Source organism: Salvelinus sp. IW2-2015, linkage group LG31 (genome assembly GCF_002910315.2).
Source record: "Salvelinus sp. IW2-2015 linkage group LG31, ASM291031v2, whole genome shotgun sequence".
In the NCBI taxonomy this organism is placed as follows: Eukaryota; Metazoa; Chordata; class Actinopteri; order Salmoniformes; family Salmonidae; genus Salvelinus; species Salvelinus sp. IW2-2015.
The window spans coordinates 12,489,777-12,515,222 of NC_036870.1; the positions used below are offsets into that span (position 1 = coordinate 12,489,777).

The window sequence follows — 25,446 nt, forward strand, 5'->3', positions numbered from 1 at the left end:
CTCACAACCGCAGACCACGTGTAACCATGCCAGACCTGACTGCAGTTTGACGTCGTTACCGACTTCAGTGTGCAAATGCTGYCCTTCGATGGCCATTGGCACGCTTTAGAAGTGTGCACTTCACCGGTTTCAACTGTACCGGGTAGATGGCAGACAGCGTGTAATGTGTCGTGTGGGTTAGAGGTTTGCTTATGTRAAAGTTGTGAACAGAGTGCCCCATGGTGGCCGTGACAAGATCCTGACGCCCGTTGTCGTGCCATTCATCTGCCGCCGTGGTTCAGCTTGATCATGCACGGCCCCATGCCGCAAGGATCTGTCCACAATTCTTGGATTGTTCCAGTTCTTCCATGGCCTGCATACTCATTGAGCATGTTTGGGATGCTCTGGATCGACGTGTACAACAATGTGTTCGAGTTTGTGCAGCCATTGAAGAGGAGTGGGACAATATTCCACAGGCCACAATCAAAAGCCTGATTAACTCTATGCGAAAGAGATGTAGCGCTGCTTGAGGCAAATGATGGCCACACCAAATACTGTCTGGTTCTCTGATCCACGCCCCTACCTAAAAATAAATAAAAACGTCTGTGACCATCAGATGCGTATCTGTTTTCCCAGCTATGTGAAGTCCATGGTGTAATGAATTTATTTTGGTTGACGGATTTCCTTATGAACTGCAACGCAGTAAAATCTTTGAAGTTGTTCTGTATTTTGATAAAATAATTACATTTATTKGTGGGTCTTATGGTTGTGGAAAGCTTATACATTGCATTGAGAAAGTATTCACACCCCTTGACTTTTTCCCACATATTATAATTACAGCCTGAATGTAAAATAGTTTAAATTGAGATTTGTTATCGCTTGCCTACACACAATACCCCATAGTATTCAACCCTTTTTAGTATGGAAAGTCTAGATATGTTTAGGAGTTAAAATTTGCTTAACAAGTTGCATGGACTTGTGCAATAATGGTGTAAGCATGATTTTTGAATGACTACCTCATCACTGTACCCCACACATACAATTATCTGTATGGTCCTAGGGCTGTTGCGGTGACCATGTTACCACCACACTGGCGATCATGAAGGCAGTCAAATTCCACATGACCATTTAATCAAGGTAATTGGTCTTCTCTGAGCTCTGATGCTGGTCATCAGTAGCCTACCAAACGTTCTAACTGCCTGGTACTCAACACTCTATTGTCCCTCTAAATCACTCTGACAAATGCAAATGTATTCAAAAATGTAATCATATGCTTCATGAGAGCTCATGTTGCGCAACATTTCTATAGGCTCTGCAATTGCTTGAGAAAACAACTAAACTACTAAAAAGAGGATCCCATCAGCTAGGCCTAGTGTATTTTATTTCTCAACTTTCCTAAGATTAAGCACAATGGTTATATTTACAACCGGAGTATAGCCTACCTGGCTGGCATGAAAATGAACCACGGCAAAAGCGTCCTCCATTCGCTATATAAGTGTATAGATGACATGTATTTTATCCTGCTGCACCTGTATCGAAACAGGTGCATGATAATGGTCCATTCTAAATCAAAACAAATTTCACACAAGTGTATATAGTATATGTAAAGACAAGATTAAATCAAGAATAGTCTGATGGGTGACAATATTTGCCTATCACTTGTGAATGATATATTAGCAATTGTGAATGATGCCCAGCATTAGAAACAATGATTTTTTTTTCTCGACTTGTCCGAATCATAGTCACACACCTCATGTAGCCTCGCCCATAGGCCTATATGTTTTAATAAGGTCTGTATCACAACTAAAGTGGCCAAATAACTCCTTAAAATTAAGCACATTAGGCTCTACACACCTTGTAAAGCGGATTAACTGGCATACAGTACCAGTCAAAAGTTTGTAGTTTAAGGGGTTTTCTTTATTAGTGAAGACATCAACAATATGAAATAACACACATGGAATCATGTAGTAGCCACCCTTTTCCTTGATGACAGCTTTGCACGCTCTTGGCATTCCCTCCCAGCTTCATGAGGAATGCTTTTCCTACAGTCTTAAAGGAGTTTGCACATATGCTGAGCACTGTTGGCTGATTTTCCTTCTCTGCGGTCCAACTCATCCCAAACCATCTCAATTTGGGTAGGAAGTTGGGTAATTTTGGAGGCCAGGTCATCTGATGCAGCACTCCATCACTCTCCTTCTTGGTCAAATAGCCCTTACACAGCCTGGAGGTGTGTTGGTTCATTGTCCTGTTGAATAATAAATGATAGTCCCTCTAAGCGCAAACCAGGTGGGATGGTGTTTCGATGCAGAATGCTGTGGTAGCCATGCTGGTTAAGTGTGCCTTGAATTCTAAATAAATCACAGACCGTGTCACCAGCAAAGCACCATCACACCACCACCTCCATGCTTCACGGTGGTCTACAGCTTGTCATGGGATACTCTACTTCAGGCGAGCAAAATCTTGAGACTTCCTTAGATTTCGTGTTTACAAATATACACATACCCCCCCCCCTCGTCTTACCGGAGTGTGCTGTCCTATCTAGCCGGTGCAGCGTATATCCCATCAGCTGAATGTTATCCATGTTTTCATTAAGCCACGTTTCAGTGAAACGTAAGATGTTACTGTTTTTTTMATGTSCCGTTGGTAGGATATTGGTGACCGTACCTCGTCTAATTTATTGTCCAATGATTGTACGTTGGCAAGTAATATTGATGGTAAAGACCGATTCCCCACTCGCCGTCGGCAGATCCTGACAATGCATCCCGCCCTGTGTCCTCCATACCTGCGTCTCTTTCTCCTGCCAATGACAGGGATATTGGACTTGTCGGGTGTCTGAAGTACATCCTGTGCGTCCTGCTTGTTGAATAATTTTGTTAAATCTAATCCAAGGTGTGAAAGCAGTCCTGATATCCAGAAGCTCTTGTTTGCCATAAGATACGGTGGCAGAAACATTGTGTAAAAAAATAAGTTACAAACAACGCAAAAGAACACATAATCGCACAATTGGTTAGGCATCCGTAAAACTGCTGCCATTTCTTCCGGACTCATCTTCTGTTCCTGAGTGTACGAGTTAGTTGCTCAAATCTACAGCAAGACCAGAAAAATATTTCTGATCAACTATTTTGACAGAGCTTGAAGAATATTGAAAAGAATAAAGGGCCAGTTTTGGACAATCCAGGTGTGGAYAACTCTTAGACCTACCTAGAAAGACTCATAGCTGTATAAATGAGATATTTCTGAATTTCATTTTTAGTAAATGTGCAATTATTTCTAAAAACATGTTTTACTTTGACATTATGGGGTATTATGTGTAGGGGGGGGATTATATTTAACCCATTTTGAATTCAGGCTTTATCACAACAATGTGTAATAAGTCAAGGGGTATGAATATTTTCTGAAGGCACTGTATTTAGCCTAGGTATAGTTTCACAAGCACTGAATTCATTAGCTTTTTGCTGACTGTTTGAAATGCAYTGTATTTMACCTTTTTAGTTGTARAACTAAGCTTATTTAGAGAAAATATTTCGATGTGAATCGTCCGGAAGGTTGAAAAAAATCACYATGTTTGGTCATATCTCCCAGTACTACAGGATCAATCTAGGTGGTGGAAAAACCCTGATGTTGGCCAGCTAGCCCAGTGATGTAACCTTGTCTACCGAGCCTGAGAAACCGGTTCTGCAGAAGCTGGTCTCTGATAATGCTGTGGCCCTCGCCCCAGTCTTCTGATAAAGATCCCCCAGACAACGCTCTGTTTTCTATTAGTGCCTTGCTGGAATGCAGCCTCGCATGCGCACATCTCACCCTACGAGATACCAGCATCCTTCACAACATTGCCCAGAGAGTTAGAAATAGGGTGAGGGAGAGAGAAACTGAAAGGGAGAAATAGATTGACACGGCGAGAGAACCCAGGGTGGAGACAGTTAGTTGGAGAGGCAAGGACTGGCCAATATTTCTGAGGTGTATTTCTATCTGTAATAAAGCCCTTTTCGTGGGGAAAAACTTGTTGTGATTTGGCTGGGCCTGGCTCCCATGTGGGTAGCCTTATGCCCACCCATGGCTGCGCACCTGCCCAGTCATGTGAAATCCATAGATTAGGGCCTAATTCATTCATTTCAATTAACTGATTTCCTTATATGAACTCTAATTCAATAAAATCTTTTTTAATTATTTCATGTTGAGTTTATATTTCTGTTCAGTGTGTGTGTGTGTGTGTGTGTATATATATATATTCAAACCAAATTTTATTTGTCACATGTGCCGAATACAACAGGTGTAGGTAGACCTTACAGTGAAATGCTTACTTACAAGCCCCTAACCTAAAATGCAGTGTAAAAAAACAAAAACATTATTAGAAATAAAGGTAACATAATTAAAGAGCAGCAGTAAAATAACAATAGCGAGGCTATATACAGGGGGTACCGTGTCAATGTGCGGGGGCGCCGGTTAGTCGAGGTAATTGAGGTAATATGTACATATAGGTAGAGTTGTTAGACTATGCATTGATAATAATAGAGTAGCAGCAGTGTAAATGTGTGTGTGTGTGGGGGGGCAGAAACTGTTCAGGAGTCTTATGGCTTGGGGGTAGAAGCTGTTTAGAAGCCTCTTGGACCTAGACTTGGCGCTCCGGTACCGCTTGCCATGCGGTAGCAGGGAGAACAGTCTATGACTAAGAGGCTTCTAAACAGCTTCTACCCCCAAGCCATAAGACTCCTGAACAGTTTCTGCCCCCCCACACACACACATTTAATAAATAKATTTAAGAAACTAACAAAATAACAGTTGGTTAGGAGCACATAAAATGTCTGCCATCCTCTCAGGCGCCATTCTACCATTCATGGGAATACTTTGGAACAGATTTCCAACATTTTAAAAATATAGAAAAAAATGCTCAAACTTCGGGCGCCAAATCAAAGCACTGCCAGTTGGGGAACCCTGACTTAGGACATCAAATGTTGTTTTTCTATTAAAAAAGTATGATTTTTAAGAGCGAATGCCTGAATACAGGGAAAAGTCTGGAACCTGGAGAAACAAAATGGAATTAGGCAAAAAATAAAATGTATGTTAGGTCCTTAATTACGTTGCACGATGGATATCAGTGAACATGTTGGTAATACCTTTCCCTTTATCAAAAGGTTCATATTGTTGTGAGTAGCAGTCATTTCAACCTACAGTAAAGTAGGTCTTATCTGTATTTCTCACTGAATCTCCATGATGTTCCTTAGGTCAAATAGAATTTCAAAGTGATATCAGTTTGTCAGGTGTTTCTCTAGTTGTAACCCAAATGATTTCACACTGCATGAATCATTTATTTCTTTTGGGTTTTTCTGTAAGGTTTCTTGTAACGTTTTTTTGCTGAACAGCCTGTGTAGGTGGTGCCTACTTGTACATGAAATATTTACTTGTCCATTAAGTAATTCTGGGATATCCCAGAAGTTATTTGTTCCTCTTAGTGCAGACTTATGAGAAATGAGTCATTCCTTTGCTAGCAGGCTTTCTGTCCACCTACAACTCTACAGTGCCAAGGGAGTACTGCTTTTCTCTCTGACCCTCCCTCCCCTGACTCCATCTCTCTCTCTCTCTCTCTCTTTTCTCTCTCCCTCAGATGCGATGACGGCTGGCTCCAGAGACAAGAGGAAGTGGCTTTTGTGCTCCCCCTACAGAACCAGTCTTTAACACAGACAAACAACGGACACTTTTCGCCAGACGCTTTCTCCCAAGCATTGATTTTGCTCTCATCCCTCTTTGGGTCATCATGGAACACCAAGGCCTACTCCCTATAATCGTGGTCATTCTAGTGGTTATGGGTACATGTTTGGCCAGGCTTACCCCCCGGGTCTCGTTTCCTATGGGTAAGTCATCACTTTTAATGATCTTGTTAGCTCTTCGATTGTGAATATGAACTTTGAAATCCAGTGATGTATTTCAATGCATTCATTTAGTCTCACTGTCTTAAAGTGACAGTCACTTTGCAACTGTGAATACTCTCCAGTGACTGTGTCTAGCTATGGATCATTTTTATTTATATTTTTTAACTTAAGAACAGATCAGAAAGACACTATTGGTGTGAATGCTTGTCTATCATGCCCTGCTTGGGCTGGAGAGACCACCCCAGTCAACAGACTTTTGTTACGTCCAATTTAACTATGCTCCTATACTCGTATCATGATATGAAAAATGACAATGACTTGGAATGGCACGGTAAGTATTGTTCTCACCATTGTAGCTCTGGTAGTAATTGTGTCCCTAATATGACTAGATAGAGGTTCAACGGGACCAACGAAGGGTCAGAAGTGCAACAGCGCTAACAGGGGGAAATGCGATCATGAGTGACACGCATTGCTAAACATTGCTCTAACTGGGTGAGGCCGATTCAGCGTTAAGTTGAGTCCGTTTTCAAGAATAGATCACTTACGAATGATCAATACTCATTGGTACTTTTAAAAATTGATTTAACCTTTATTTAACTAGGCAAGTCCGTTAAGAACAAATTCTTATTTACAATGACGGCCTACTTGTCTCTGAGCAGAGATGATTACTTCAGACCAAAATACACACCTTTGCCATCTGTTTATGGTGACGCTGTCATTATGTGCACGTTGTATAGTTAGTTCCAAAGTTGTCCCACATGAGCCTATCACAGGCTCACGTGGAATAACTTTGAGTGGTCTGTTGCCATCCATCATTTGTGGATATTCTGGAGAGGGGAATGAAAGTTGAGCTGAATCGATGCGCTGTTGTCTCTCTCATACAAAGCACTGCTCTCTCCAGTCTTAAGAAGAGCTCCCGAGTTTTGCCCCAACTAACGATGTACTAATGAGACGAGCATTATGGTTAACGAAGCAGCCAGCAGATGACATCGCAATGATTTGAACTGTTCGGTTGCATGGTCTTCAAAGCTTGTATTCATTACTATCATTCAAGTGGAACTGACAGCGTTTGAACTACTTTGCAGATATGAAATGTTTTTATTAGGTTTTATTTACTGCAGTGCTTTCCCACTATATTGCCATAGAATATTCACAAATGCTTTACTGTCATTCCCAAAAAATGTATGAAAGTATGAAACCGTGAAAAGGAACGAACAGTGCTCGCTTTTCAGAAAATATCAAATAAAAAGGTATCATATTCTTCCAAGGTGGTTATTATGAACATATTTTAATAAGATTTAATGTGGCTAAAACACTGTCAGTTCCCCTTGAAGGGGCTGGGCATTAACATTTAAAAAAAACGGAATGTTGTAATATGGTTTTTAAACTTTCAGTTTTTGCTCCAGTTAAGTGTTGGAAGTTGTAACAAAGTAAATAGTATCAACTGTTGGCCATTTGTTTGTATAACAATACTGTTCCTGCCTTASTTTGCACTGAAAATGTCTCCATTCCTGCTGAAATATCACACAAAGCACAGTTTCCAATAGAAATGTAGCCTATCCTCTAAGCTTCCAGTTCTTTCAGCTGTTGAACCTATGTTTGGAATTTCAAACTGTATTCCTTATGTTTATGTTTAAGATGCAGCTAACCTCAAGGGATTGCCWGAAGGTTTCAGTTCAATGTGTCATCAGTGTTTACTGTGCAGATTGCTGAACCATTTTCACTTATCTCTGCTTTGCTTTTTCTATGGCCATTTCAGTGGCTTGTGTTTCGTTTAAAAGCTGTGTTGGCCATTMAGACCGAGGCCCTAATGGATTTATACTTAACATCGGAAGTGCGTTACGAGAACTACTCAGTCAAACAGGGAAATAGTTTGCAGTGTCATCAATGGAATCGAGTAGGCCCTGACTTGCAAATATTACGGGGTAAGATGAGGACACTGGCACAATTTGGCAGACCGTTTCAGGTCCCATAATAATGTGCAGTTCATAGGGCCCTATCATATCTGGGGGGTTTTGTTGCCTGATTACCTTTTTAGTTTTACCCCAAATTCTGTTTTCTCCCATTTGTTTTTCCAGGATTCCATTTGCACCCAAAAAATGTAGGGGTTTGCTCAAAATCCCACTTTTTTTAATAGGTCAGCCAATGTTAGGGATGCACCGATATTACATTTTTGGCCGATACCGATATCCTAAATTTTCCTTGCCAAAAAAGCCGATAATGYTAACCGGTATTTAACATTTTTGTGGCCTTTTAAGCATTCTAGTACAGTTAAATAGTTGACACACACACACACACACACTGACCAAAAAGTTCCCATTTCCAGTAAAACATAATCAAAACCTATTTCTTTCACTTACTTGCTGTTACGTTGTTCAGTCGTTTCATTATCAATCAGGATTTCATCATACATGTCAAGCAGTGAAGTTTCAGCTCTGTCTGTCCGTGGCCTGTCGTGGGCCCTCTTCGTCTGTGCGCACTGTCGCTGTGTCCATTTCCATCTTATCCAGCTGTCTGTAACATTTCACGTAAACCCTGTTTCTTGTCTGCAGCAAAGTAGCGGTCCTTGTACCTAGCATTGAGCATGGTGTTGAAACATTAAAGAGGCTCAGAGAATGCCACCAAATCGCTTGTTTACAGTAGAGGTCGACCGATTTAATCGGAATGGCCCATTTTAATTAGGGCCGATTTCAAGTTTTTATAAGAATCGGTAATTGGCATTTTTGGATGCCGATTATATTGCAATCCACGAGGAGACTGCGTGGCAAGCTGACCACCTGTTACGTGAGTGCAGGCAGCAAGGAGCCATGGTAAGTTACTAGCTAGCATTAAACTTATCTTATAAAAAAAATCAATCATGGTTGAAGATATTACTAGTTTAACTAGCTTGTCCTGCATTGCATAGACTCAATGCAGTGCCTGAAATTGTCACTTCTCTTGCGTTCAGTGTAAGCAGAGTCAGGGGGTATGCAGCAGTTTGGGCCGCCTGGCTCGTTGCGAACTGTGTGAAGACCGTTTCTTCCTAACAAAGACTGTAATTAATTTGCRAGAATTTTACATAATTATTACATAACATTGAAGGCTGTGCAATGTAACAGCAATATTTAGACTTAGGGATGCCACCCGTTTGATAAAATATGGAACGATTCTGTATTTCACAGAAAGTATTAACTTTTTGTTTTCAAAATGATAGTTTCCAGATTTGACCATATTTATGACCGAAGGCTTGTATTTCTGTGTGTTTATTATATTATAATGAAGTCTATGATTTGATAGAGCAGCCTGACTGAGCGGTGGTAGGCAGCAGCAGGCTCGTAAGCATTAATTCAAAACGCACTTTCCTCCGTTTGCCAAAAGCTTTTCGCAATGCTTGAAGCACAGTGTTGTTTATGACTTTATGACAAGCTTTATCACAACTCCTGAGATTAGGCTGGCAAAACTATAGTGCCAATAAGAACATCCAATAGTCAAAGGTCTATGAAATACAAATGGTCTAGAGAGAAATAGTCCTATAATAAATACAACCTAAAACTTCTTAACTGGGAATATTGAAGACTCATGTTAAAAGGAACCACCAGCTTTTTCATATGTTCTGAGCAAGGAACTTAAAAGTTAGCTTTTTTACATGGCACTTTTACTTTATCCTCCTCCACTGTGTTTTTGCATTATTTAAACCAAATTGAACATGTTTCATTATCTATGAGACAATATTGATTTTATTTATGTATTATTAAGTTAAAATACAAGTGTTCATTGTTCATTCGGTATTGTTGTAATTGTCATTATTACATATATTTATATATATATATATATATATATATATATATATATATATATTATATATACATATATTTATATATATATATATATATATATATAATATATATATATACTATATATATATATATATATATATATATATATATATAATATATATATATATTACTATATATACTGCTCAAAAAAATAAAGGGAACACTTAAACAACAATGTAACTCCAAGTCAATCACACTTCTGTGAAATCAAACTGTCCACTTAGGAAGCAACACTGATTGACAATAATTTCACATGCTGTTGTGCAAATGGAATAGACAAAAGGTGGAAATTATAGGCAATTAGCAAGACACCCCCAAAAAAGGAGTGATTCTGCAGGTGGTGACCCACAGAACCACTTCTCAGTTCCTATGCTTCCTGGCTGATGTTTTGGTCACTTTTGAATGCTGGCGGTGCTCTCACTCTAGTGGTAGCATGAGACGGAGTCTACAACCCACACAAGTGGCTCAGGTAGTGCAGTTCATCAGGATGGCATCAATGCGAGCTGTGGCAAAAAGGTTTGCTGTGTCTGTCAGCGTAGTGTCCAGAGCATGGAGGCGCTACCAGGAGACAGGCCAGTACATCAGGAGACGTGGAGGAGGCGTAGGAGGGCAACAACCCAGCAGCAGGACCGCTACCTCCGCCTTTGTGCAAGGAGGTGCACTGCCAGCGCCCTGCAAAATGACCTCCAGCAGGCCACAATGTGCATGTGTCAGCAAATGTTTCACAAGGGGTCTGAGGATCTAATCTCGGTACCTAATGGCAGTCAGGCTACCTCTGGCGAGCACATGGAGGGCTGTGCGGCCCCACAAAGAAATGCCACCCCACACCATGACTGACCCATCGCAAACCGGTCATGGCTGGAGGATGTTGCAGGCAGCAGAACGTTCTCCACGGCGTCTCCAGACGTCACGTCTGTCACATGTGCTCATGTGCTCAGTGTGAACCTGCTTTCATCTGTGAAGAGCACAGGGCGCCAGTGGCGAATTTGCCAATCTTGGTGTTCTCTGGCAAATGCCAAACGTCCTGCACGGTGTTGGGCTGTAAGCACAACCCCCACCTGTGGACGTCGGCCCTCATACCACCCTCATGGAGTCTGTTTCTGACCGTTTGAGCAGACACATGCACATTTGTGGCCTGCTGGAGGTCATTTTGCAGGGCGCTGGCAGTGCACCTCCTTGCACAAAGGCGGAGGTAGCGGTCCTGCTGCTGGGTTGTTGCCCTCCTACGGCCTCCTCCACGTCTCCTGATGTACTGGCCTGTCTCCTGGTAGCGCCTCCATGCTCTGGACACTACGCTGACAGACACAGCAAACCTTTTTGCCACAGCTCGCATTGATGTCCCATCCTGGATGAACTGCACTACCTGAGCCACTTGTGTGGGTTGTAGACTCCGTCTCATGCTACCACTAGAGTGGAGAGCACCGCCAGCATTCAAAGTGACCAAAACATCAGCCAGGAAGCATAGGAACTGAGAAGTGGTCTGTGGTCACCACCTGCAGAATCACTCCTTTTTTGGGGGTGTCTTGCTAATTGCCTATAATTTCCACCTTTTGTCTATTCCATTTGCACAACAGCATGTGAAATTTATTGTCAATCAGTGTTGCTTCCTAAGTGGACAGTTTGATTTCACAGAAGTGTGATTGACTTGGAGTTACATTGTGTTGTTTAAGTGTTCCCTTTATTTTTTTGAGCAGTGTATAAAAAATCGGCCGATTGTATCAGCTTTTTTTGGTTATCCAATAATCGGTATCGGCATTGAAAAATCATAATCYGTCGACCTCTAGTTTACAGCCTCTAGTAGTGTACTTTTGCAAGTTTTAACCCCACTGTCTGTGTCGGCAGTTTTGTTGAGCGTTTCAATGCCATGACAGGGTCTGCTGCAGACGCAGTTGATSWGCTTATTTCTCGAGTCAGTAGTTCGAATGGCGGCTCAGTATGATGAAATCCTGGTTGAGAATGAACAACGAAACAGCACAGCAAGTAAGTGAAAGAAATAGGTTTTGATTATGTTTTACTGGTAATGGGGACATTTGTAAATGCCAACCAAATAACTTTTTGGTGTGTATGTTTCAACTATTTAGCTGTACTAGAATGCTTAAAAGGCCGCAAAATTTTTAAATATCGGTTATCGGTATCGGGTTTTTGTATGGCAAGGAAAATATCGGGTATCGGACAAAAATGGCGTATCTGTGCATCGCTAAGCTACGTTATATAGGTATGCACGTCAGCATTTTTAGCTAATATCTGCCAATTCCGAGATATTGTGCATCCCTATCCATTGTAGTTGCTTTTCTAAGTCCACAACAATGCTTAAAACCATATCAGGAGACCACTTTGGAAGTCTGGGCAAAATATTAGTGCATTTAGATTTTTGGGTGTAGTTACCCTTTAAATGCCAGTGCACACCAGCAAGACACCGTTGTTTAGTTAGCAATGTTGCGCACATGTGATTGCAGAGTTTGCAAAACAAATGGCCACTGTATTGATGCAAATAATCATATTCTGCCAAATGCTAACATTTCAACGAGAAGGTTTTTTGGAGCGTCTTTCCATCTCTACCATAAGAAGGTTATCATTAGCATCATCGCTAATGGCTACACAAGTGTTGACACACACACAGACCGAGGCATTCCTGTGCCTGCTTCAGAAAGTTGCAGGAAAATACAAATCACTGATGTATTTTGTTCATGTCTTATGATTGACTTGGGGAAATGAATTCTAATAATTTAGCTTAATACATTGAGTTGATGTCTACTAAGTTCAATACATTTTTGAATATTGTTGAATTCTGTTTTGTCTGGATTCCGTGATTTCGTCCGCAACAGATTTTATAGGGCCCYAAGTTCACTTTGAAGAGGACCCGCTGTATAACACAAGCGGAAGCCCAAACTGTGTCTGACTAGAAGAAAAGGAAGCGAAGATGACCTGATTTGAGAGAAATACATGTGAAAGCGGATACATTTGCAGACTTAGGTGAAGCCTTTTGTTTTGATTCCTCTCTGTGGCTTTGTTCCGTTTGGGCACAGTGTCAGATTAGGTTGCGTGACTGTGTTCGTATGTTTTGCTCAGGAATAGTACAAATGGGGTCACTCACCCTTTTTTACAGTTTTGTGCCGTCCCAAACCATTTTTTTGCTGGCATCTAATCACATTGTCCTTTTTCAGCATGGTTTCAGCAACAGGCCGTTGCAGTACAGCTAAGCTCGGCTCATTAGTGTGAAAAGGGTAAGCTTTTAGGCTTCCCTGGAAGCCTGGATTGAACTACTGGAAAAATGTCCATCCTCTTAGACGATGCCAGTACCCCATTCAAGACCCATTTTCCCCACACTCAATGGAACAACACAAACACTAAGTTTAAAGTTGACAACACTTCCTCCATCTCGGGACCCATGATAAGCATCTCCAATAATACTTATTGTTTAGGGTCAGAAGGGATTGGGGTCTGGGGTGCTGATCTTTGATCATTTCTTGAGAGGTGAAAGTAAACCAAGCTGCTCCAGGGTKTTTTCTCCTTTCAGAGCTCACTTAAGGAGGGTTGGTGGCAGGCAGCGGATTAGGGGACTTAATAGAAGCCTGTGGCGTCCCCGTCCTCCCATGCGGCTCAATGTTGATTAGCTCTGCTACCTGTAGCTGGGATGACCAAGAAAGCCTGCCAGGCTGATGCCTTAAAACCTGCCTGCTGCTTTAGAGGAGTTTGTGTACGGGAGTCGCCTAACTTTCAAAAGCAGTTTGTCTTATGTGAGACCAGTGGTCAAATCAGTATGCTAGGTCATTACTGTTTTTCTCCCAGTTGGCCAGGCATAGCCTATTGACCTCAGTATCTGGTCTACCTCTGCTGTAGTTGGATACATTTTTTTTTTAATTATGATGTTTTACAAATGCAGGAGAATTGCCTGGCTTTAAGAATGTGGTGTAGAAATGTTTACCTCTGTTTCTGCACCTGCCCTGAACACCTAAGTTGTGAAGAATGTGCTTTCTGCTCACGGTCTMTTAGCTAAATGAGTTTACTCTTTTCTGATAGTGCCATGGTTGAGACCGATGACCATTTTTGTGTGTTTACAAACTAAACAGCCCATGACCCCATTCTGTGCTGTTTGGAATTCCACAGAATAGTGTTTGAGTTGGCCATTGGCGAGGACCTAAACCAATCACTTTTCACTAAGCTTTACAGAACTCGCTCATTTTCGTTATGCTGACATGCGGATATTTGGAGTTCCTCGTCTCATTGGTTTTGAGGAAGTGTCCTCGGGTAGCGCATTTCTGCTGTTAGCAAACACTCACATCCCCATTTCCTGRAGGCTTTAGTTAACCACTCAGCCTCAGGCAGTGGGGCCTCAGTCATCTGGAGCCAACCACTAAGATAGTTGGCATCACGCAACATGCACAACGTGAGTTGTGTACAAATGCGTGCGCACACACCCACACACACATTTTATAGATCCATACGTTTTAATGATTGACGTTTAATGGAGTGTGACGCAATGAATCACACGAGTGTCGATATCATTACAAATGGATGGCCGTTACGGTAGTTATTTAGATTCAAAATGGCATCAAATTGCGAAGAGAAACATATGAGTCCTGTATTCACAACTGTGTGAGTGTGAGAAAATCTCTTAGGATTAACTTCCACTGAGGCCTCTTCATCTCCTCACTGTCCTCACTGAGATGAGCCTCAACCCCGTGTGTGTAGGCAGCGGAGGGATGATGACGTGCGCTGACAGGTACGGGACGGGATCCCTCCTAATCCCCAGGATGGCAGGTTTTATCTGCCGTGTTGCGCAACACCCACCCATCCCCCACTTCACACTCTTTCTAAATGGGTGACTGCTCACACAGTAGCCCAGCCCGTTGCTCATTCATGAGTAACCCACACATGAGACATGACCCATAGAGCCACACCATAGTACGGAAATGCAGTAGTCACTCCCTCTGCCAAATGTCTCACATGGCCAACTCTACGATATGAAGTGTCTAAATTCTAATCAACTTKAGTGTATACTTGTTTTTCATTTTTTTATTCACAGATAAAGAGCTCGGAGGTTTTGGGCTTCTCTGTTTTTGCCAACACACTTGCCTTGACACAAGTTAGATCTTTAACTATTTCGAGTGAAGTCTTTAAACTTAATTCCTCGCTTTAGCCCCGTCTTCCACTCCAGCTGTGTTGAGTTAAAATACTGTACCTGTTCCCGAATCCCCCCCCACCCCCTCGCCATGGGGTCTGATATGGGCTCTCTGAGAGCTCAGTTCTGGTTGATCCAGTCAGAACTGGATTCAGGCCAAGCCATTTGTGTTCCAGATCTGTGCTCTAAGTGCCGTCTACACATACACGCACACACACACACACACACAGCTAGAGGACCAGACTACAGGTCCGAGATTGAACATTTGATCAGCACCAATCATCAGATCTAATTTTATTAGTCACATGCGCCGAATACAACAGGCGCATGCAACAGGCGCACCTTACGAGCCCCTAACCAACAATGCATTAAAAAAAAATGAAAAAGAATAAGAGATAAAAGTAACAAGTAATTAAAGAGCAGCAGTAAAATAACAATAACGAGACTATATACCGGGGGGTACCGATACAGAGTCAATGTGCGGGGGCACCGGTTAGTTGAGGTAGTATGTACATGTAGGTAGAGTTATTAAAGTGACATAGATGATGACAACAGAGAGTAGCAGTGGTGTAAAGAGGGGGGGGGGTAATGCAAATATTCAGATGGCTACCCAGACTAGATGTTCTGGAGTCTTATGGCTTGGGGGTAGGAGCCGTTGAGAAGCCTCTTGGACCTAGACATGGCGCTCCAGTACCGCTTGCCGTGCGGTAGCAGAGAGAACTGTCTATGACTAGGGTGGCTGGAGTCTTTGACAATTTCTACGGCCTTCCTCTGACACTGCCTGGTATAGAGGTTCTGGATGGCAGAAAGCTTGGCCCCAGTGATGTACTGGGCCGTTCGCACTACCCTCTGTAGTGACTTGCGGTCGGAGGTCGAGCAGTTGCCATTACAGGCAGTGATGCAACCAAGCAGGATGCTCTCGATGGTGCATCTGTAAAATCTTTTGAGGATCTGAGGACCCATGCTAAATATTTTCAGTCTCCTGAGGGGAAATAGGTTTTGTCGTGCCCTCTTCACGACTGTCTTGGTGTGCTTGGACCATGTTAGTTTGTTGGTGATGTGGACACCAAGGTCCACTACAGCCCCGTCGATGAGAATGGGGGCGTGCTCTGTCCTCTTTTTCCTGTAGTCCACAATCCTCTCCTTTGTCTTGATCACATTGAGGGAGGTTGTTGTCCTGGCACCAACCGGCCAGGTCTCTGACCACCTCCCTATATGCTGTCTCGTCGTTGTCGGTGATCGGGCCTACCATTGTTGTCATCGGCAAATTTAATGATGATGTTGGAGTCGTGCCTGTTAGCAGTGTTTTGTCACAACCAATGGTCTCTTCTCATCCTCCCAGGCAAGGCCATAGATCAGTGGTTCCCAAACCGTTTTTGCCCAGGACACCATTTTGATATAAAAATATTTTGTACCCCTTTTTTTTTCTCCCCTATTTCATGATTACAACCTTGTCTCATCACTGCAACTCCCCAACGGGCTCTGGAGAAGCGACGGTCACGTCATGTGTCCGCCAAACCGCGCTTCTTAACACCCGCTCGCTTAACCCGGAAGCCAGCTGCACCAATGTGTCAAAGGAAACGCAGTTCAACTGACGACCGAAGTCAGTCTGCAAGCATCTGGCCCGCCACAAGGAGTTGAGCCAAGTAAAGACTCCCTGGSCAAACCRTCCCCTAACCCGGACGACGCTGGGCCAATWGTGCATCMCACCTATGGAACTCCCGGTCACGGCTCGTAATGACACAGCCTGGCATCGAACCTCAGGCTGTAGTGACGSCGCAACACTGCGATGCAATGCCTTAGACCGCTGCGCAACTCAGGAGGTCGTCTGTCTCATATTCATTCACCTGTATTGACATCCACACATTTCCTGGAGCAACAACTTGCGTGACTGAGCAAGAATCCCAGTGGAGGACCTTATCCCTTTTGAAGCACAGGCCTCTCAGACCACACTCATCATCACTGGGCACATCTCCCTCTCCCTGGGGTGGGCAGAAAGCACACTAGGAGATTCTCCCACAACCTCAAAGTTCCTCTACACTCAGAACGAACATTCACACATACGCACACCCACACGTTTCTTCTGACTCACTGGGGTGGTTATGAATGATGTCRGTTGGCCGATATCCCTCACAAACCTTGAACACAAACATGCCATACTCTTGCACTCTCTAACACACACCCATGCATGGCCACATGAAACATCAGACTCAACACCCTTGCAGGCCCGCGCTGAGACGTGAACTCTCTGCAGAGCACGACTTCACACAGATCAAGTTTCATGAGGTCCGAAGTACTGAAGCAAACAGTCCTTGGCAATCGTTCAAGCTAAATGTGGTCAGCAACCCCTTCTAAGCTTGGCACGGGACACACAGGGGTCCTGAGTTAGGCCGTGTAGAGAAGGCCTTGCCCAGACAAACAAGCAACAGTTTGATTTTGACGTTTCACGTTTCACGTCCCCCACCAACTCCTCAGCTGATGTGGTTTTCTCATGACCTCCGCAACAAAGGAGCACTGTGTCCCCATGGCCTGGAAAGAGCCACTTCGTAGGTGGGTGGGCATGGAGGAAAAACAATTACCTTGATCCCTGAGCCTGCGCTTTTGCGAGATGTCTCCCGCTAACAGAGCTTTGAGAACGACTAAGTGGAGTGGTGAAAGGTGACTTTCCACACAGTGAAACTAGTGTTAAACTAGAGAGGGATGGCAAAGCTCCTGAAGCAATCTAGGGCTGCCAAGTTAACCGGCTGGATGTTACATCTGTGTCGTCAGCGTGACTCGACCACATAAGTTCTTTGATTTAAAGATTTGGCATTAGCAGTTACCACTAGGAGCTTGCATGAGTCATCAATTATCAATCAAAAGTTGCACACACAAGCTTGGTATGTTGCCTCAGAGCTCCATAGTTATCTTTCACTTCCTCTGCAGCAAACATTGCGGCTAAGGAACATCAACAGTTTGCTAGTCACGGCACCAATGTGACTGATCATTTGGGGTTGTTGGTGCAAGTTCAGACCCTGTTAGTGTGCTGAGCTGTACTTGCTTTATGATTAACCTTGCCCGAGGCCTAAAGACAGGTGTTAACTACCTTTGCTACACTATCACAAATATTTTCAACTGAAATCACACATTTTTCATGGTCTGTTCAAAACATTTATTGGCTGAATACAGGATGACTAATTTGCTTAAAATATTAAAATTGCTTAACCATTTGTGGACCCAGAGTTTGTTTTCAATGCAAGGGAATTCAAAGTTAAAGACGAATACTTCTCATAAATCCCTGCGTAATTTTTAACATCCTTACGATTCAGTCGTATGATCATCACACTGACTCTAGGGCGATAAGTATAGTGGCTGACGTAAATGGTTCCCCCAAACTCTGTTTCAATTTCACAAACCAGTCAAACATCACCACCCCAACATTGACATATTTGAAAATMGAACTTTTCTGTTTTGTAGTAAAAAGATGATTTAAGTATTTACAATGACATCAACCAATTAGTAGGCAATACCTATTCACAATTGGTCAAAATCACACAATTCCACACCGATGTCATTGGAAACAATTATCTTCCTCCATCTTTTACCTCAAAAAATAGAAACATACTATTTTCACATACTTTTGGCCATGTAGTGTATGTGGACACCTGCTCGTTGAACATCTCATTCCAAAATCATGGAAARTAATATGGAGTTGGTCCCCATTCCAATTCATCCCAAAGGTGTTCGATGGGGTTGATGTTGGCATTATGCATTCAGGCAGGTAGTGTTTTCCRGGCATCTACCAAACCCAGATTAGTCCATCAGACTGCCAGATGGTGAAGTGTGATTCATCACTCCAGAGAACGCGTTTCCACTGCTCCAGAGTCCAATGGAGGCGAGCTTTACACCACTCCAGCTGATGCTTGGCATTGACATAGTGATCTTAGGCTTGTGTGTGGCTGCTCGGCCATTGAAACCCATTTCATGAAGCTCCCAGCTCTTGTGCTGACGTTGCTTCCAGAGGCAGTTTATAACTCGGTACTGAGTGTTAAAACCGAGGACAGACGATTTCTACACGCTTCAGCACTCTGTGGTCCTGTTCTGTGAGCTTGTGTGGCCTAACACTTCGCGGCTGAGCAAAACTACTGATGCCCTAGGGCTTATACTTTCTCTCTTGACAGGAGCATTGTAACGGATGAGACCAGCAGTTTTCTGGATATCATTGCTTCTGTGGTCAAGCAGAAGTTGTAGAACAATTTAAGAACGCTGAACTGATGTTCTTGTCAGGCATCCACACAATTGCACATGTATACAGTGAGGTATTTAAATCAAGGCCTGTGTGTTAAATTTGAGGCCATTTTGTAGGCCTATGCATGTGTGTATACACCTCTGTTTATACAGTGCATTCAAAGTATTCAGACCCCTTTGACTTTTTGCATGTTTTGTTAGGTTACAGCCTTATTCTAAAATTGACGAGGAAAACATGTAATTCAATCAATCTACACACAATACCCCATAATGATGAAGCAGAAGTACCTTATTTACATAAGTATTTAGACCTTATGCTATGAGACTCGAAATTGAGCTCAGGTGCATCCTGTTTCCATTCATCATGCATTAGTTTTTTTCTACATGATTGGAGTCCACCTGTGGTACATTTAATTGATTGGAAATGATTTCGAAAGGCACACACCTGTATAAGGTCCCACATTTGACAGTGCATGTCATAGCAAAAACCAAGTCGAAGGAATTGTCCGTTTAGCTCTGAGACAGGATTGTCTGATCTGGGGAAGGGTACCAAAAAATGTCTGCAGCATTAAAGGTCCCCAAGACTCACTCTCTCTCTACCGCACATGCTTGTCTCGAACTCTGAATGCTCGGCTATGAAAAGCCAGCTGACATTTACTCCTGAGGTACTGACCTGTTTCACTCTCTACCAACCACTGTGATTTTATTATTTGACCCTGCTGGTCATCTATGACCGTTTGTTCCTCAAGATGTTCAATCTGGCCTTAAATGGCCATGTACTCATCTCCCCACGGCACAGCCAGACGAGMACTGGCCACCCCTCAGAGCCTAGTTCCTCTAGGTTTCTTCCTAGGTTCCTGCTTTTCTAGGGAGTTTGTCCTAACCACTGTGCTTCTACATCTGCACTGCTTGCTGTTTAGGGTTTGGGTTTCTGTATAGCACTTTGACACTTTGACACTTTGCTGATGTAAAAAGGGCTTCTAAATCAATTTGATTGAAAACAGTGGTCTCCATTAGACGWCGACCAATTATGATTTTTCAACGCCGATCCCGATTTTATTGGAAGACCAAAAAAAGCCGATACCGATTAATCGGCATATTTTTATTTATTTTTTAAATTAAAAAAAAGTTTAACATTTTTTTGATTAAAAAACAACAACAATTGTTGCAATGACAATTACAATACRGAATGAACACTTTTATTTTAACTTAATATAATACATCAATAAAATCAATTTAGCCTCAAATAAATAATGAAACATGTTCAATTTGGTTTAAATAATGCAAAAACAAAGTGTTGGAGAAGAAAGTAAAAGTGCAATATGTGCCATGTAAAAAAGCTAACGTTTAAGTTCCTTGCTCAGAACATCAGAACATATGAAAGCTGGTGGTTCCTTTTAACATGAGTCTTCAATATTTCCAGGTAAGAAGTTTTAGGTTGTAGGAATTATAGGACTATTTCTCTCTATACCATTTGTATTTCATATACCTTCGACTATTGGATGTTCTTATATGTACTTTAGTATTGCCAGTGTAACAGTATAGCTTCCGTCCCTCTCCTCGCCCCTACCTGGGCTCGAACCAGGAACACATCGACAACAGCCACCCTCGAAGTATCGTTTCCAATCGCTCCACAAAAGCCGCGGCCCTTGCAGAGCAAGGGGAACAACTACTTCAAGGTCTAAAAGCGAGTGACGTCACCGATTTGAAACGCTATTAGCGCGCATCCCGCTAACTAGCTAGCCATTTCACATCGGTTACACCAGCCTAATCTCGGGAGTTGATAGGCTTGAAGTCATAAACAGCTCAATGCTTGAAGAGCTGCTGGCAAACGCATGAAAGTGCTGTTTGAATGAATGCTTACGAGCCTGCTGCTGCCTACCACCGTTCAGTCAGACTGCTCTATCAAATATCAAATCATAGACTTAATTATAACATAACACACACAAATATGAGCCTTAGGTCGTGAATATGGTCAAATTCGGAAACTATAATTTCGAAAACAAAATGTTTATTCTTTCAGTGAAATACGGAACTGTTCTGTATTTTATCTAACGGGTGGCATCCATAAGTCTAAATATTCCTGTTACATTGCACCACCTTCAATGTTATGTCATAATTACGTAAAATTCTGGCAAATTAGTTCGCAACACGCCAGGCGGCCCAAACTGTTGCATATACCCTGACTGCGTGCAATGAACGCAAGAGAAGTGACACAATTTCCCTAGTTAAAAGAAATTCATGTTAGCAGGCAATATTAACTAAATATGCAGGTTTAAAAATATATACTTGTGTGTTGATGTTATTGGTTAGGTACACATTGGTGCAATGACAGTGCTTTTTTCACGAATGCACTTGTTAAATCACCCGTTTGGCGAAGTAGGCTATGATTCAATGATAAATTAACAGGCACTGCGTCGATTATATGCAACGCAGGATAAGCTAGATAACTACACATGGTTGATGATATTACTAGTTTAACTAGTGATTAGGTTGAGATTGATTGATTGTTTTTTTATAAGATAAGTTTAATGCTAGCTAGCACCTTACCTTGGATCCTTGCRGCACTCCCATAACAGGTAGTCAGCCTGCCACGCAGTCTCCTCGTGGAGTGCAATGTAATCGGCCATGATCGGTGTCCAAAAATTCCGCTTACCGATTGTTATGCAAACTTGAAATCGGCCTAATTAATCAGCCATTCCGATTAATCGGTCGACCTCTAGTCTCCATCATCCTTAAATGGAAGAAGTTTGGAATGGCCAAGACTCTTTCTAGAGCCGCCTGCCCGGCCAACCTGAGCAATCAGGGTAGAAGGGCCTTGTTCAGGGAGGTAACCAAGAGCCTGATGGTCACTCTGACAGAGCTCCAGAGAACCTTCCAGAAAGACAACCATCTCTGCAGCACTCCACCAATCAGGCCTTTTATGGTAGAGTGGCCAGACGGAAGCCACTCCAGTAAAAGGCACATGGCAGCCTGCTTGGAGTTTGCCAAAAGGCACCTAAACGACTCAAACCATGAGAAACGAGATTCTCTGGACTGATGAAACCAAGATGGAACTCTTTGGCCTGAATGCCAAGTGTCACTTCTGGAGGAAACCTGGCACCATCCCTATGCTGAAGCATGGTGGTGGCAGCATGCTGTGTGYAWGTTTTTCAGCGGCAGGGACTGGAAGACTAGTCAGGATCGAGGGATAGATGAACGGAGCAATATACAGAGATCCTTGACGACAAACCTGCTCAAGAGTGCTCAGGACCTAAGACTAGGGCAAAGGTTCACCTTCCAACAGGACAACGACCCTAACCACACAGCCAGACAATGTAGGAGTGGCTTCAGGACAAGTCTCTGAATGTCCTTGAGTGGCCCAGCCAGAGCCCGGACTTCAACCCGATCGAACATCTCTGGAGAGACCTGAAAATAGCTGTGCAGCGACACTCCCCATCCAACCTGACCGAGCTTGAGATGATCTGCAGAGAAGAATGGGAGAAACTCTCCAAATACAGGTGTGCCAAGCTTGTAGCATCATACCCAAAAAGACTTGAGGCTGTAATCGCTGCCAAAGGTGCCTCAACAAAGTACTGAGTAAAGGGTCTGAATACTTATGTAAAATAAAAAAATAAAAATTCATCTAAAAACCTGTTTTTGCTTTGTCATTATGGGATATTGTGTATAGTTTGATGAGAATAAGTTTTAATCCATTTTAGAATATGGCTGTAATATAACAATGTGGAAAAAGTCAAGGGGTCTGAGTACTTTCCGACTCCACTGTATGTGTGGTCGTGTTTTAAGTATGGCCTGTGAATGTTTCTGTACACGTAGACAGTAGCTCTATAGTTGTGCCGCGGTACACCGATGTTTCCGCTGTTGTTATCGCATCACTCTAAATGTCTTTTTCTCATCGCTTAGAAAACCCAGAGATCTCCTCTCTAGCGATACTGCCTCAAGCAGGAAGTGGCTTTGTTCATTATTCAGCAGCTCACAGGCACCTTTCACAATCACTGAACAACACAAAGCTGTCAGTGTAGGTCTGTGCCCATTTAATATCCAAGCCCAACCCTTTTTTTTGTCCCCAATGGTGCCATGGGTATGGAAACCATAGCGACAGCACAGGATTATGCTCGTCATGTGCTCATACCCTCTCTGTAGAGCCTCTGTCTAAAATTCTGCTGCCAAGTCTTGATTAGACCAAGAATCACACCATCATAATAAAATGTATAATTCCAGACAGTCCTGCTTGCTGATTGATTTGGTAGCATTTGAGAAGTAGCCAATATTCCGATTATGAGGTTAGGTTGATTGTTGTGCTTTTTGCCTCCAGTGAACAATACTATAGTATAATAAAACATTTTAAACGTTTAACAATTTCTCTGCCCAAGTTTGTTTAATTATGCTACACCAAAATGTCGTCTTTGCTGTCATGTTGTACCATATCATCTTAACTGTGTTGAAATCTTTGACGTCACTAGTAGGGGTTACAGAAAGTCAAAATCATGACCTTACAAGGTCACACACCCTGCCATGTATTGAGTCTCTCACTCACGCACATATCCCCATGTTGGAAGGGAATTCAAACATGACAACCCTGTTCAGAGGTTTTTCCAGAATATTCCTACAGAGAGTTTGAAATGGCTCTACGTAATAGGCAAGTGGGTTGAGTTATTGTAATTGGTTAAACGCCATGGGGATGGTCTTTAAGAGTTTCTGTGCATTCTTCAGTACTATGTGCGTGTGTGCACGTGCTATTTCCCATCTTTCATAGCGCCCTGCTTGAGGGCCTCCAGTCCAAATGAAATTGGAGTGTGCGTGGAACGAGGGGGTGCCGCCCCCTGTTATTGTATGGAAAAGGTTAATGAAAAGAGGAAGAAGAACTGACATTTCATGAATTGTCTCGACAGTCCACCTGAGCAGGTTAATGTGGGCTCATTATTACGCCAGTATATTGCATGTCGTCGTGTGAAAATAGCTGCAGTTGTTCAACATTGAACCATTGGAGTGACACTACTCTTTCCATTTTACTTTCCCTGGAGTAGACTTAATCCTAAATCTTTATAAATATTCTGTGCTGAATAATGATWATTCTGGCCTACGTTCAGTGCCAAGTTTGCCCTCTTGTGGTTCGAGCAGTCAAAAATATATTTTTCTGGGTGTTTGGATGCTGGGTGCGGACTGTATTGGGATATTAATAATATGTCATCTATATTAAGTCTATTTTAACCTAACCCTTAATCTAGTGTCTTTGAGGACCGGTGTAATGTTTTAAAAGCCTTCTGTTCAGAGTCGTTTTGTTTTTTACGTTTCTGTTGCTGAAAATGTAGGCCTATGAATATTATTTTTGACCATTTACGAGTGACTCCAATCCAACGTGGCTAGTTTATGCAGGATTCGAACCCACAACCTTTGGCGTCGACAGCATGTTGCAACTATCTGAGCCGTGTAATACTCATTGCGTCGTGTGGAAGTCCGCATGATATGAGGGTTCAACTGTATCTGTATGCACTTAATTTTGAATGTGAAAGGGAAACCTAACGCCTGCCACTTTCTTGTCTTGCGTGACAGGTACACCCGGGAGGTCTCTTAGCCACTTCGACAGCTCGGACGTCGGCAACACCACCACACTGTTGCTAAGCGACGACGGAGACACGTTGTTTGTGGGAGCGCGGGATGCAGTTCTATCATTGGATGTCAGCCAGGAGGACGCCATTGCGATGAGGAGCAAGGTGGGGTTGACCTTTTACCATTGACGTTTACACCCGTCTAATCACAAAGTTGTTAGCAAGTATGATCAGCTTTGGGACTTCATGAATCTGTATAAACCCTGTAAGTTCATGCATAAGACCACCAGATTTGGTTGGAAAATACCTAAGCCCTACAGTTCATTCAGGCTGTATCGGAAATATTCAACGCTGCAGAAAATGTCCCCCTTCCAGTGGTTTAATTCAGCGGTTGTCATGTGAAACACAAACACAGCTGGTTCAACAGTCTTAACACTGACCTCTCTCCCTCCATTCTCCTCCCAGTTGGACTGGTCCCCCTCAGTGATGGACCTGGACGAATGCTCCATGAAGGGCAAGAAAAAGGCAAGTTAACCCTAGCTCAGCCAATCCGCTCATTGGCATTATTAATGCCGCATGCTGCCAGTGTTTCCCCTAGTTTTGATCTTAGACGGGCAGTTTAGGCCCCTGAGTCAATTTCCAGGGCTTCCGTTGCAAGATTTTTCAATAGCACTTCATTTGAACTTCAATTTATACCTTAATCCGTTAGAATAAGAAATGAATACAACAACACAAGTAGGTGGGGGGGATGGGATGAGGCTGTGCAAGGGGGTTCTGGTCTGTCTAGTAATGGGAGGAGAAGAATTACTTACTGGAGGCACAGCTGTCACTGCATTCCACCAACAGCCACCCCACCAAGACTGTAATTCTCTAATGGAATTGTTTAG

The 25,446-nt window shown here is 42.8% G+C and overlaps 1 pseudogene; it reads left to right on the forward strand.

The window, feature by feature from the left end:
* Positions 1-25,446, forward strand: part of LOC111955597 (semaphorin-4A-like) — a 51,809-nt pseudogene that overhangs the window by 6,884 nt on the left and 19,479 nt on the right.